Source organism: Sinohyriopsis cumingii, chromosome 2 (assembly GCF_028554795.1).
Source record: "Sinohyriopsis cumingii isolate HCF-2022 chromosome 2, ASM2855479v2, whole genome shotgun sequence".
In the NCBI taxonomy this organism is placed as follows: Eukaryota; Metazoa; Mollusca; class Bivalvia; order Unionida; family Unionidae; genus Sinohyriopsis; species Sinohyriopsis cumingii.
The window spans coordinates 126,051,467-126,065,982 of NC_142962.1; the positions used below are offsets into that span (position 1 = coordinate 126,051,467).

The following is a 14,516-nucleotide window of genomic DNA, read 5'->3' on the forward strand; positions in this document are numbered from 1 at the left end:
AGTTTGGATATAAATAATTGTGCAGGATATTACACATAATTATCGTGAGCTTGTAAACATGTTAGCTGACCAAATAACTGGTCCTGTAATGAAATGTGTCTCAAAAGCTTTTAAGGACTTTGTGATATATATATACGTTTGAGTGTGTGTGTCTGTATGTATGTATGTATGTATGTATGTATGTATATGTATGTATGTATGTATGTATGTATGTATGTATGTATGTGTGTGTGTATGTTTGTATGTATGTATGCATGTATGTATGTATGTATATATGTAAAGGATGGAGCATTTCATGATGAAAATTATCTTTTGATGTACAGTATGTAACCCCACTATACCATGCTTCATTATAGCACAAATTCAGATATAACATGATTGTGACATGGTTGCCAAAAATTTTTATATTTGTTCATGCATGGAAAAATAAAATATATATATTTTTTTCAGAGTATAAAAACCAGTGTGTAAAAAGTTGATAATCATTTTGGGAAGAGATTGTGTATGAATTCAGATATAACATGATTGTATTGTGACTCATGAGATTTAACAATAATTATCATTAATTTCCTGGAGAAGTGAAAAGTTTTCTGCCAAAAAGAGTTGGATTTAATAATTTATTGGATTGGATTTAATAATTTAATAATTTGACAAGATGTGACACATTCTTGAAGAAAAAATTGTCGTATGATTACATCTTTCTTGATATGAAAAGTTCAGAGTTTCTGTAAATTGTTAACATTCATTTCAGATGTGTCAGGTTGATCACTACCCTTTCATCTTAGTTTAGTTCTGAATGAAGTTAGCTAATTAGAGATCTGATGTGTTAATATTATCATTATTATTGAACTATGAACAATATAAGCCAGTAAGTCATTTTCATTTTTATTCAGTACATTCTGTGTACAGTTTTTTGCTGATAGGAAAGAAAAGATTCTCATTTGAATTTATTATCAGATATTTTCGGTAATTGCTAATCATCAATGTTAATCTCACTACTAAAGGTTATTACAATTATGGGGCAATAATATATAAAACAATACCCACCACCCAATGAGAAAGCCACTAAAATGCTCATGTGTTTTTAAGGTGTTATGAATTGCCATGCAATCCATTGACCAAACTATTCTGCATTTCCTATAAAAATGACCTGATTGGTTCTTACCAATTATTCTTACTGTGGTTGTTCAAACAGTGTTAATTAGTGAGTATTTACAGCGGATAACAAGATACATAAATGAGCAGCTTGAATCGTTAGGCAGTTTTAAGTCCAGTGTTAAACAAATGCAGCTAGCTTTGCAATTTATTGTTCCCAAGTCAAACAAACAATGTGGTGGTCTATAGAAGATTCTTAATCAAGTTTATAAATTAATTTAATTGTCATTTTATAGGAAAACAATAGATTATCAATGCCTTCTCAATCAGCCATCATAATTACCTGCTGAAACAAGTTTATGGATTTATTATCATCTGTTTTGGTAATTGCCACACACATGTAAATCAACCCTCACCCCTATTATCTTAATCCTTTTCATTTTCTGGCTTTAAACCATTCACATATACACAGAAAACTGTCCTTCCAGTGTCATAACGCTGGTTGGAACAAAACCATTTAAATTATATGGGTGGAGAGATTGGCTAACATAATCTGACTTTGTACTCCCAACTGCTCTTCAGTGAAGCAAAGTCAAAGTTATAAAATAAATGTGTCGGTGAATACTGATTATTTTCTCTCTCTATCCTTTAGAAAATGACTCAATATTTTTTTAAGGAACTTACTCTGAACCCACACTTTTGAACAGTTTACTCCCAAACTGGGTTCAGGCAATTTTCAAGTACACACATCTGTTGAATTCACATCACAAGAACATTACTTGGTCATACCTTTGACCTTTCTTGGCTGAAATACATGTACTGTACTATTAAAGCCTAAATATGTTTTTTTTAAATAGAAATTTTGTGATGAATTGATCATTTTAATGTCAGTCAGAAATCAGACCCTTAGCTTGGTTCAGTACAGTACACTGTCATGTTTTGTGGACCCAAACCATTGTGTTATAATGGGGTCACAGTGAGTGTGTGTGTGTGTGTGTGTGTGTGTGCAGTAGATTGTTGTGCACATCAGAAACATAATATATTCATGTAATTGCTTGCCATTCAAACTATATTAGCTAAGAACAGTATGACAGAAACAGCATTCCCATAGTTTTTCATTTTGTTCTTGTTAGTTGAAACTTGGTAGTTTATGTTGATATAAACTAGTGTAAATAGTCAGATGAGGTCATAGAAGGCACTGAAAATCAGATTTTATGCTAACAATATGACAAGCTTGGAATTTTTTGTTTGCTTTTTGCCACATATTATAAAACAGCCACTTGTCAGTTGAGATAGTTGTGCATGTATGCAGATTTTATTTGAACTTACCTGGTCAGCTCTATTGACCATTGTCTACTGATTGCTGACCTCAGGAGTATCAATCATGTACCTTATATTGTACAGTGTGATCCCATTAAACATGATTGTCTTGGTCCACATACATTATCATGCTAAGTACCAAATCTTGCTATAACCAACTGAGTCAGCTAGTTGTAGAAAATAATGAATTAATGAACTAAATGGTGTGGAGGGGGTGGGTAATAAATTAGGGGTGCAAAACTAAGTGCTTCATAGCCACAATTACCATCTTAAATAAATGCTTATTAAATGATATATATATACACAATGTTTTGAAAACAGAGAGATTGCTTATATTTTATTTTACTTTATTCAAAGAACTACATATTGGTACATATATATGCATGTATAATGTATAGCATGAATAGCTATCAGCACCATGTACTCTCCAGCTGATCTAGTGGCATTCATGAGTGAATCCATAATAATTCCATTGAAAATATGCACACAAGTATAAAATATTAAGTAATGTTGTCACAGATTATTAGATGTCTGAATTCAATTCAGAATAATATAAAAGCAAAATAAAATAAGGAAAGATGAAGCACATTTGTGATTCAGTATGTATGCACCAGTATGTCCCATAGTCAGTAAATGGTTTCTATATCAATTTCAGTCTGATAGAACATCTGCTGTGAAACGGAATACCTTTTTTTTTTATAACTCATTTTCATCTACTCTTCCATCCTCAGATGGTCAACTCATGAGTACCTAAATCTCAAGCCAATTGTGTTTTTTTAACACTGGACTTAACCCTGTCCCAGGGTTGTCGCTGTTTTTAAAAATGTTGACAAAAAAATTACCAACCTCAATATTTTACTGCCAGTTTTTTTAAAATGTTGCCATTCTCATAATACAGTACTATCCATTTATCTCGACATCCTTGGGACTAAGGTAATATTGTCAAAATAAGTGGATGTCTAGATAAGAAAAGGGGAGACTGAAACTAAATTGAAATTTTGCATACAAGTGAAATTTTTAAGAAGTGACCTGTCATCAGTGACTAGTATTTACACAGGGAGAGAGAAGAAAAGGCAATGGAAATTTTGATTAAATGAAGACAACTAGTCTGAAATACACTTGTATATTGACAACTTAATTTGTGTAGTACACTCCACAATGTTAAATAATATACATGTATGTGGAAAAAAATCCATGAATTTGAGTATTAGATCTTATGTTAGAAAACTCATGTATCAGTCAAATCCCATTAGAAAACACAATATGTACGTGTACAAAAATGGTAGTCCTTATTTTGATCTATATCCTGTTAACAAAAGCGTTTCATGAAACAATTCACCCTGATATTCATAATCTGAGCAACTCTTTCAGAATAGTTGTTTATATGCTATATGTACATGTACTTGAATTGGCTTAGATTTTAGTATGCCAGAGACAGCTACCATCCTGAAGAGGCTACAGAGAGGATGAGGCTGTTCATAGGGAAATGAAAACATGTGAACAAATTAAAAAGTTTAACAAACATTCTTGCTAGATGTGCCATCTAGCAGCAGGGGGGGCGAATCGGACATTTTGTCCAATCGTTATTTTGCTTAATTATTACTTTCTGCAACTCAACGATCTAGTGTCGTCAGCGCCTGGTAAAAAAAAACGACGACGTCGTTGGGGGATCGTCCAAACGTCATTTGGTTTAATTAACACCTTCTGCGCGCCGATCCCCAGCGTCGTCAGCGTCCGGTAAGCACATCGACGACCGCGTCGATGTCATCGCCCCCCCTGCTGCTAAGGAGTTATTTACAATGAAAATTATTTACAACTAACCGAATATTTGGTCAAGTCCGATACGATATCGTGTGCGAGGATCATGTAAATTTATCGTTACGATTCCATGTGGGGTCGACTGAGCATGACTAAAAAAGTTTCGAAAAACATTAAAGTCCATGTCACCGCCGCACCATGTCTGCCAAATATTTCGTAGCGTGTGTGTATCAACGCCGTTGAACACAGCAAGAATATTACAGTTGTCTCTAATTACTTTTGGAATCTGAGTGTATCGTTGAGTGACATATATCACGTCAGTGTTTTTATGCCTGCCTCTGGAAAATATCCTAGCTGGGTTTTTTTGATTATCTAACATAACATCATCGTACACGACTAGATTGTTAACGTCGCCATCAATATCATCAATACCCGGTGCATCATTGATATCCGTAATAAACTCAATAACATTTTTTTTAGCGATCGCTGATGCATTCTCGTTGAAATCTTTCAACACCTCGTAGCATCGTTGATCATCCACGCTAGGAGCAACCAAATACAACTTATCCCACTTCATCCATCTCATTATTAAATTGAGTAACAATTGCGTCTTGCCGGATCCAGATGGTCCGATGATAATCATCCGGATCGAGTTTGGTAACGCTGCAACATGCTTAACTGGTTCTCTTGTTTTAGTCGCCGAAAAATCAATTATATTCATATCTCTATACATAAATTATGGATCTATATTGTGTGAAGTGTAGAGTACGTACTGGCACAAATGATATGACAACCGCTACAACAAGAAATAACAGATCGGCGCTTACTGGCAAGTGTGTACAATGCGGTACAAAGAAATTTAGATTTATTTCTATTAGACCCGGAGATGTTTTAAAAAAAAGCGAGGAGGTGACATCGCAGCCAAATTGGCAAAACTCCCCGGAACACCGTGGGCAAAGTATCCAGGAGAAAAACACCTCCCAGGATATAACTACTGTGGCCCCGGAACACGATTAGATATTAGACTCGATGATCAAAATCAGCCCAAACCCGGTGAGTATCCAATAAACGCTATCGATAAGGCGTGTCATGCTCATGATGTTGCTTACAAAAGTAGCGATCTGCAACAGCGTCATATCGCGGATGTAAAATTAATTCACGCATTAAATGCTATTCCTGATAAATCCGTCAAAGAAAAATTGGCCTCATGGTTGGTAAAATCGGCTATGAAAGGTAAATTAATGATTGGAAGCGGAGCTTCTCGCGCTGGTAATTGAAAACGATAGCGTTTATAATAACAACATGGAATCCATCTATTATTCTTCGAGAGGATACTGGAAGGGGAAGGCCGCAATTGGTAAGCTTGCAAGCGCTGCAAAGGTAACAAAGACCACTGCGGCTAATTGGTTATCCAAACAGGCTATATGGCAAATTTATTTACCACCGCCTAAACAAATCAACTTCTCTCGCTTTGATGTCGGCGTGCCTAATGAAGTTCATCAGGCTGATATACTATTTCTGCCGCATGACAACGGTTACAAATACGCGCTAACCGTAGTTGATGTTGCGAGTCGATACAAACAAGCGGAGCCGTTAAAAACAAAGTCGGCAACTGAAGTAGCCGCTGCGTTTGAAAGAATTTATCAAAGAGGTCCTCTGCGCTGGCCAAATCTATTACAAGTTGATCCCGGTAGTGAATTTCGCGGCGCTGTTTTATCAACGCTGAAACATCATAGCGTCGCGATACGACGAGGTCATACTGCGCTACATCGTGATCAGGCAATTGTTGAACGATTCAATCGGACTCTCGCTGAACGGTTATTTGGATATCAGTACGCGAAGGAATTCATCCAAGAAAAACGATCTCGTGAATGGGTTAAAAGGTTGCCAGGTGTAATTGCAGCGTTAAATAACGAGATTACCCGAGCAATCAACATGAAGCCCAGCGACGCGATTAAATACGAGTATATACCCGGAAAATCAAAAATAAATAGCGTTTCCAAGCCGATTCTCGGCAATGTCACCGTGAGATATCTATATGAACCAGGAGAGCTTGAAGGCGGTAAAAAAAGGGCTACCGATCCTATTTGGAGTGTTACCACACATAACATATCAACGATAACACGATCAACTGGTAGACCACCGATCTACAGACTGGATTCAACTGCTCCTCAGCGCGGATTTACACGCGAGCAACTACAAGTGATACCTAACGATACTCAATTACCCCCACGTGGTCTTAACTAGCGCCGTTGCGTCTATTGCACTCAAGACAGGTCAACCTCACATTGTTTTTGACATGACCGAGACTGTTATCGATCCTATCCACGGTAAATTGGCGAGTGTCTTTATCCGAATAACGCCAACTCATTATACAATTGCAACTCGCGCAGTGATTATTCTGTTGTTGTCGTAGCGAGATTATTAATTCGGCATCAATATCAAAACGCCGCTGTTTTTTTTTATCCTGTTGGCGGTAACCCGAGAGTTTTCTATCAATGACGCTTGTATCGATGGTGACCTTGTCGCCGGCTTCGTCACCGGCTCCGTCAACAACAATTCTTCGAAGCTGATTCATTCTCCGTACTCGGGACACTGCAAGATAGACTAGATTTGACCATTCGATGCGATTATCAACTATCCAAACAATTGTATCCGTGATGGTTAATCCCTGCGAGGAGTGTATTGTCGTTGCGTATCCTAGCGTCCACGGGGATTTATCAGCACGTAGCGCGTCCTCGACGACACCGATATCAACGAGCACGATATCATTCAGCACGAGAATTTGTTTTTTTGTCCCCGACGCTGTCGGGGCTGGAATTTCAACTTCAATGTTCTGCCGCCGTGTGTCCGCGGGTCTATAACATAACGGCACTGGACGCGTTGGAAACTTTTCCTTATGCAACGTAAACAACTTCCGCTGAAGTGTGTCTCTGACTATCTTTCTACTCGCTACAATTAAATCGTTTGGTCTCCATGTTTCCCAGAATTCATTCAACGGCGTTTCCGGAATTACCTCGCGGATTATTTCACACTGAACTCTATCCGGCTGTAATCTGATTAGTTTTTTAACCTCGCGCAGTTGTTCATCAAGTGCTCGGTAATCAGTATCGGTTTCTTCATAATAGTCCACAAAACCCCTTAACCAATCATGTGGACCCTCGCCGACAAATGGTGGTGGTTGGCCATGGTCGCCACACATGATTACCGCTGTATTCGCGCGCAGCAACCACTCAAGAAACATTTGTAAAGTATCTAACGAAACAGTACATATCTCATCCCAGATGATAATATCGGGAATAAATTTTTCACCCATTCGATCAGGGGTCCACTCACCGCCGCTGTATCGAAAAAAGCTGTGATAAGTAACGGCGTCAACATTTCGTTGTTTTATCTCTCGTGCTAGTCTATGGGTCGGTGTAAGCACGATTATACTTGCCTGCGTTCGAAATAATTCAATTGCCCGAGTCGTCTTTCCTGACCCGCCACAGCCGCTTAAATAAACCGTCTTGTGTCTACAAATTGGATCAGAACACGATGGTGCATTAGACCATTCTGACAATTTATCACCGCGTAAGTAGTTGTTCTCAACGGTGACATCTGCTGACGGGGAATAATCGCGTCGTATTTCATTTTTAATTCTCCATGTACCCCAACTCTCGTCCGGACTAGTAAACTCGGCTACGTTTCCCTTATACGCTACGTCAATATAAAATGAATCAACGGCTACTCTAACCGCGGTATCGGGAAATCTATTTATCATCGAGAATAAATTGATAGCGGCATAACCCAGCATAGACGCCCTCAAATGTGGATACGCCGGGCTGTCTCCATCGCTGTAGGTAACAACTGTACCCAACCTCGTTCCATTGGACAAGAAAGCTGTTTTGCAGTTCACGTATCTATTTTTTGCCACTGCGTCCTTGATTACGAAATCATATTCTGCGTCATCTATAATCAGCCGTGAGCAATATCGTTTGTAGTCGCAGTTTCTTCCACCTTGTGTGAACTTACCAATTATTCTTCTACCGAGATCTTTTGCCTCACGGTTTCGTTGGTTAAATATCCTCCTGGACCATTCGATGATATATTCCTCGTCGGCATCGATGTGTTTTCTGGATTCGTCAATTATGCTATCTAGACGCTCCGGTTCTGGTAACCAGACTTCAGTCTGCGCTCGGTATGATATAATCGCGTCACTGACAATCAACGAAACTAGCATTTTACAATCAATCATATACCGTAGCAGCGCTATTGGCAGCCACTTCTTTTTCGCCATGTGTCTACCGATCCAAATATAGCAACAGCGATGAAGTCCTGCCGCGAACTCAAATGATACTACGCGAGCGAATCCGGTTAAATCAAAATCAGGCAGTGGTCCATTAATAGCAACACGAGTCATTTCATGTCTGGGGTGTCCAAATCGTTTGAAATACTCAGCGGCGGATCCATACCCGAGAAAACTCGCTGGATAACAGGCAACCATATCAACGGAAATCATAGCGTCGCGGCTGTATTCAGTGTTCCATAGTCCACCGTGATAGTATTCCAAACAACTGGATTGTACATCCGGTAGAAATTCCTTGCGCGTTGGTCTCCACGCATTTTTCCTTGCTGCAACATGAGCCGCAACCGATGGAATCGTAAAACAATTTGTTAGCAGTTGTTCATCATGCTCCTCAAATTCTATGGCGGTTTTTTTCATCCTGTTGTGAAATGCTTCAGTGCGATATAATTCACCGTTTGGCCTTACAAACTGATCAAAGGTATCCGCATCGTTTTCAGCGCTGCGAAGTAACCACACTGATACAGGGTCGTTTTTACACAAACAAGCAATAGCATCAAATAGTTTCCTCTCCGCGAGAAAACCGTCCTTGGAGAATTGTTCTCCCAGGAATTCTTCGGGTATATACTTTACTGTTCTATTCCGTGGAAATATTGTGATCACGGGCGTCCATGTGTGTTCGTTATGATCGATAATTTTGATTGGGGCTCCCTTTGATTTGTACTTTGATTCGTGTAATACTTCACCGGTTATCGTTGTAACGGTTATTGGAAATCTCAGCGATGTTTCTAATCTCGCTATGTCGCTGATGGTCGCTCCACGCTCTTTTACGGTTAGTTCCCACTGGTTGATTTTGCTACGTCGTAAATCAGTCAATTTGTTTCCTCGACATGCATTTGTAAAATGCTCTATTATTCGTTCTGCTACACAATTTATCCCCGTTGACTGTTTCATCGGTTTCAGTTTTCCGATATCAGGTTTCTTATTTAACGGGTATATTCCATAAACAACTGCTGTTTCAGGATACGCTCGTTCATAGTATGGTCTGTCAATTCCGGTTAACAACCCCGGCTTGGAGTCGCGGCTGACAGTGACTGTTTTCTTGTCGCTGAAAACTGGTTCAAATTTATCACGTATGATCCAATCGCCTGATTCCACCCGGACAATGAATTTTACTCTGAAGAAATACCTTTTACTGTCAAGTTGTGATATTATCATTGCTGCGCGGTTGTCGTTCATGGTAGCATCAACAACACCATCAATTCGAAATGTTGACCAACTATGAGATGCACCATCACGTTTGAATTCATTGATACAATCGCGTATTTTATTCAACAGGGTTTTATCGTTTATTAACGCTTTTGGTGTGTCCTTGAGGACTCTATCGAGATTGAACTTAATATTTTTCCAGGGCTTAATTACTGCTAATCTCTCAAACTCATCCATATAATTAAAACAAGTATTTAAATGAAAGAATATAGTATAATGAATCACTGCAAATGGTTGATGATTGGGTCGACAACCCCGTGCAATAAATCATGTAGAGGTGAATTCTGCGGGTATCATTTACAAAGCGTTCGTAATGGTTCTCTTGGCCCCCTCCCGTGCTTGGTTTGTCACGTCGGTGTAAGAGGAAAATCGCAGTTGTGTATTAATTGTGGCGGAAAGCGATACAGGGAACTAAAACGCTATTATGACAAGCGAATTAAAAACGCCGTCATTGACCCCACCGCCGATTTCGTCATTAAAACCCCCCAAGACTACGTTGAAAGATTCATAATTAAACCAAATAATAAATTAGACAAGTAGTATTATTATACAAATGGACCAAGAATTTCAGCCGCATCCCCTGGTCGTCAATTACGAGGCATCTCGCGACGGCATTGTTAGAAATCGTAGACTGAAGAAGCCGGTTGGATGGAAAAATAATCAGGGGTATTTGATGTTTGGTGCCGGAAAAAAGAAGTATTATGTTCACAGGATTGTATTTGAAGCATTCAACAGATTAATCGAAAATGGGCTTGTGATTGATCATATTAATAATAATAAGACTGATAATTCTCTTACAAACTTGCAAGCTATCTCGCAAAGTCAGAATACCAAAAAAGGCCAAACCGGTAAATACCCAAAGAAAGCAAAACCCGTAAAGTCATTTGATACAACAACTCACGAGGAAAAAATATTTCAGTCGATGAATGAGGCAGGAAAATATTTTGACATTTATATCGCCTCAATACGATTTGTTGCAGAAGGAATACAGAATTCAGCGATCTCAAAAAAGACCGGGCATAGAATTCGATTTTCATATATAACAGAAATCAGCGAGTGATGAAGTCACCGGCGCCTATGGCGCTGACGAGGTCACGTCTAACGAATTATTAAACACCTTCGGAATTGATACACGGGGTTTCATTTTTCTTTTTATTTAAAAACAAGATGTTTTATAAGAATAATGAATATCGAAGACATCAATAATATATTAGCCGAGATTTCAAAATTAAAAAATCAAGGAATTGAATTATCTGATGGTCTCGACAGTGAAAAAATATTATCCGATTATGAGATTATTAACGAACAGTCGAAACGGGGGCGTTTTACCCTGGCCCGCGAGTATTTTTTTATAAAACGATTACAACATACGATTAATGAGAACCTGTACCACAATGACGCAAATGCATTCATTGGACTATTCACTGCCGTTGAAATAATACGAAAAAAACTCGGACGTGTTTATGAACGACGCCGGGAGATTTCTAGTAAGATCAAAAACATTAGAAGGATTATAGACGAAAACTCCGTGGAGCCCCCGATGGTACACTCGGCGGAAAATTAGAAAATTGCGGATCAATTTACAATAATGGTAGGTGAATCACTTACTACTCGGCTAGCCAGAGAGCGGCTAGCAGCGCTTAGAAAGTTTATATCGTTACGAGACAGAGTGAGAGAGAAACTTCAAACGCGACAACAAATGCAAACTGATTTTGCTGTTGGAAGTGAACAGTTATTTGCCCCGGTAACTAAAGCGACTAAGGATGTTACGGCGGTAACTGTACCCGTTCTTGGTGCGCTTGAAAAGATAGCGGCAGAGACAAAACAAACAAAAAGGTCTTTAGAAACACTCCCTGCAAAAATAGCGGCTGCTACAACACGGAGGCCACCACCACTCGCTATAACCGAACCACAAGAACCTTATGTTACAATGGCCGACGAGGAAGAATTAGGTGCTACTGCGAAAGAACCAGAAGAAGAAATACCCGAAGAAACACCAGAAGAAGAAATACCGGAAGAAAAAGAGGGGAATATACCCCGTATTGTACTCAAGAAGAGCACAATAGATGAAATTAGAGGCTTCAGCAACAGGGAAGAATTAATTAATTTTGCTGCCAACAATTTTGCTAAGAGCATACGAGATAAGAAGCATATCAATAGCGGTTACGAGAAAAATATAAAGTCGTTAAAGGACTGGGCAAGAATAGTGTATTTAGCGAGTAAACATAAAGATGCATTACCACATCGTAGTAAATCCGATTACGACGCATTCCACAAGGAAGTTAAGAGTATAACACCAAAAAAAGGAAAAGGATACTCTGTTGGTAAAGAATCCTACGGCGTTACCTGTCCTAATAGTGTTCTCAGTGATATATCACGGCTGGAAGTACTAATCGGAGGAAAACGAGCCGGAAATAACTCTCCGGAAATAATCAATGAGGCCGCTGATATTTGCAAGCGGTTATTTGCAGGCGGTATTATGGACATTAATGCATATCGAACGCTCATAGACGAGCTCGTGGATGATTAATTGGAAAACTGGTGTTTTTAATAAGGATGATCATACACTACAACCACGATAAACCAGTACTCGTCTACGTGGTAAACTCGCGATTGCCTGTTTACCGCGCGTACTATGGAGATGGTCTCGGTAGCACCATTGCGGGGTTATTTACAAGAATGGCTCCAAAAGTAGCGCCGTTAGCCAAACAATTAGGAATGAAGGCTATTGATGTTATTCGTGATAAGGGAATCAGCGCTATTGGAGATGTTGCCGGAAAGGCGCTTTCAGCCGCGCGGGACAAACTAATGTCGTTGGTGAAATCCAAGAGATTTTCAAAAAGAAAACAGAAACCACCGGTAATGCCATCAACGACAGTGATGCCTGCAAATGTCAGTAAAGTAATAAATAACGCCGTGGAAGAAAAACTAGAGTCGTTGGCGACGACTCAGTCGTTGGCGACTTCGCCATCCGCCGATGCGGCAACCAACGCGCTCATGAACGCGATAGCGGGGAGTGGTTTAAATTCAAAGAATTTACGACGAAAAAATCGCAATTGAAAACATCAACATGATAAATAATAGAATGTTTGCGCGAACCGCTGATCCCGCGTTTGATATGGACGCCCCAGTGCGCAGGGATGATTCTGTCCGTGATTATCAATTTTATTCTTATTATGCAGCGCAACCCGACCTACGATCGCGAATTGAACTTCAAGTCCAAGATACCAGTAAATATTTTTTGCCGTGTGAAGCGTTTATCGAAATCGAGGGAGAACTCGTGACAAATGCCGCCGATAATGCACCATACGCAGATGACCATCGTGTTCGAGTTGGCTTCGTCAACAACGGTATCATGGCGTTATTTGAGAGCGCCAGATATCTTATTGACGGGCGAGAAATTGAATCAATAGAACGCGAGGTTGATGTTGCAACGACGATAATTGGGTTAGCGAGATACTCGGATGATTATACAAGATCGGCGGGCCCATCTATGATGTTTGCGAAGGACACCACCAATAACGCTGACCATATTCAGTACATCAACGTGCTGGCGGAAAGAAATACCGCAACTGACCCACAGGCTGAAGCAGCCAATCCAGACCGCAGAGCAAGACCAGGCGCTAATTTCAATATTATAAAAAGCACCAACAATGATTACAATCTAGGATTCGCAGCACGAGTAGGAATGTTGCAAGGACCACGCCGACAGTTTTCATGCGCGATTCCACTCCATCACATATTTGGATTCTGCAGAAATGTCAGAAAAGTTGTCTATGGGGCTAAGCATACAATCGCGCTGACGCGAAGGGGCGATGATAACAATGCAATATGGCGTGCTGCTGGCGTCGCTGCCGGTAAAGTCATTTTAACTAAAATGGCATTGTGGATGCCGGTGCTGACTCCATCAGTTACCACGGAAGCACGATTGTTAGCATTTATGGAACAGGGAGGGAAATCGTTGTTGAGTTGGCTAGCGGTAACAACTGATGCTAAAGAGGATAACGTCGCCGATACGTTTACATGGCACCTGGCATCAAAACAAGGTGTTTCAGCCCCGCGTCATATATTCATAGCGCTGCAGAATAGGGAACGATTGGGCAGTCAAGAACACAGCCATATGATATTTGATCAATTAGGAGTCAGGGATGTTTCGCTGAGAATAAACGGACAACAGGAACCATCCGAGGATATACAGCTTAATTACGGCGACAACCATATCGCACGTGTGTATCATCGATTGCTGTCGTATATGGGTCGTGATCAAAACGTCGACACTGGTTTGCAAATATCACAACTTGATTTTAAAAACCTGTATCCGATTTATTATTTTTCGCTGGAACATCTTGATTTAACGAGACAATCCGTCGTTGATATACACTTCCGAGCTCGTATAGCCCCGGGTGGTGTTAATTATAGAGCGGTTGCTGTCATTCTCAGCGATAAATCAATGCTGCTAGAAGGCGTTGGTGGACGAATGAGAATCGTTGATGCGCCAGTGGAAAACATGTAATTGAAAGCACAAAACGCGTTTACAATAAATGTCGTATAGTGTCGTCAGTGTAGAGTTGACTGATGGTCAAGTCAAGAAATTACGATCAAAGTCGGCTAAACAATGCGGAACCACAATAACGCTGAAGCCGTCACAGATGGCAGGTGGTAATCATAAGATATCGTTGACGGCGCGTCAAATAAAACATTTCAATGATGCGATGAAGAATAAAAAGGGTGTTCAAATAGATTTTTCAGCCGCAGCAATTAAAAACATGGAAAGGACCGGTGGGATATT

At 39.8% G+C, this 14,516-nt stretch overlaps 1 protein-coding gene across 2 annotated transcripts in view; it reads left to right on the forward strand.

Annotated features, from left to right (window-relative positions):
- LOC149805769 (uncharacterized) overlaps positions 1 to 14,516 on the forward strand; it is a 125,757-nt gene that overhangs the window by 15,344 nt on the left and 95,897 nt on the right. The window lies entirely within an intron of this gene.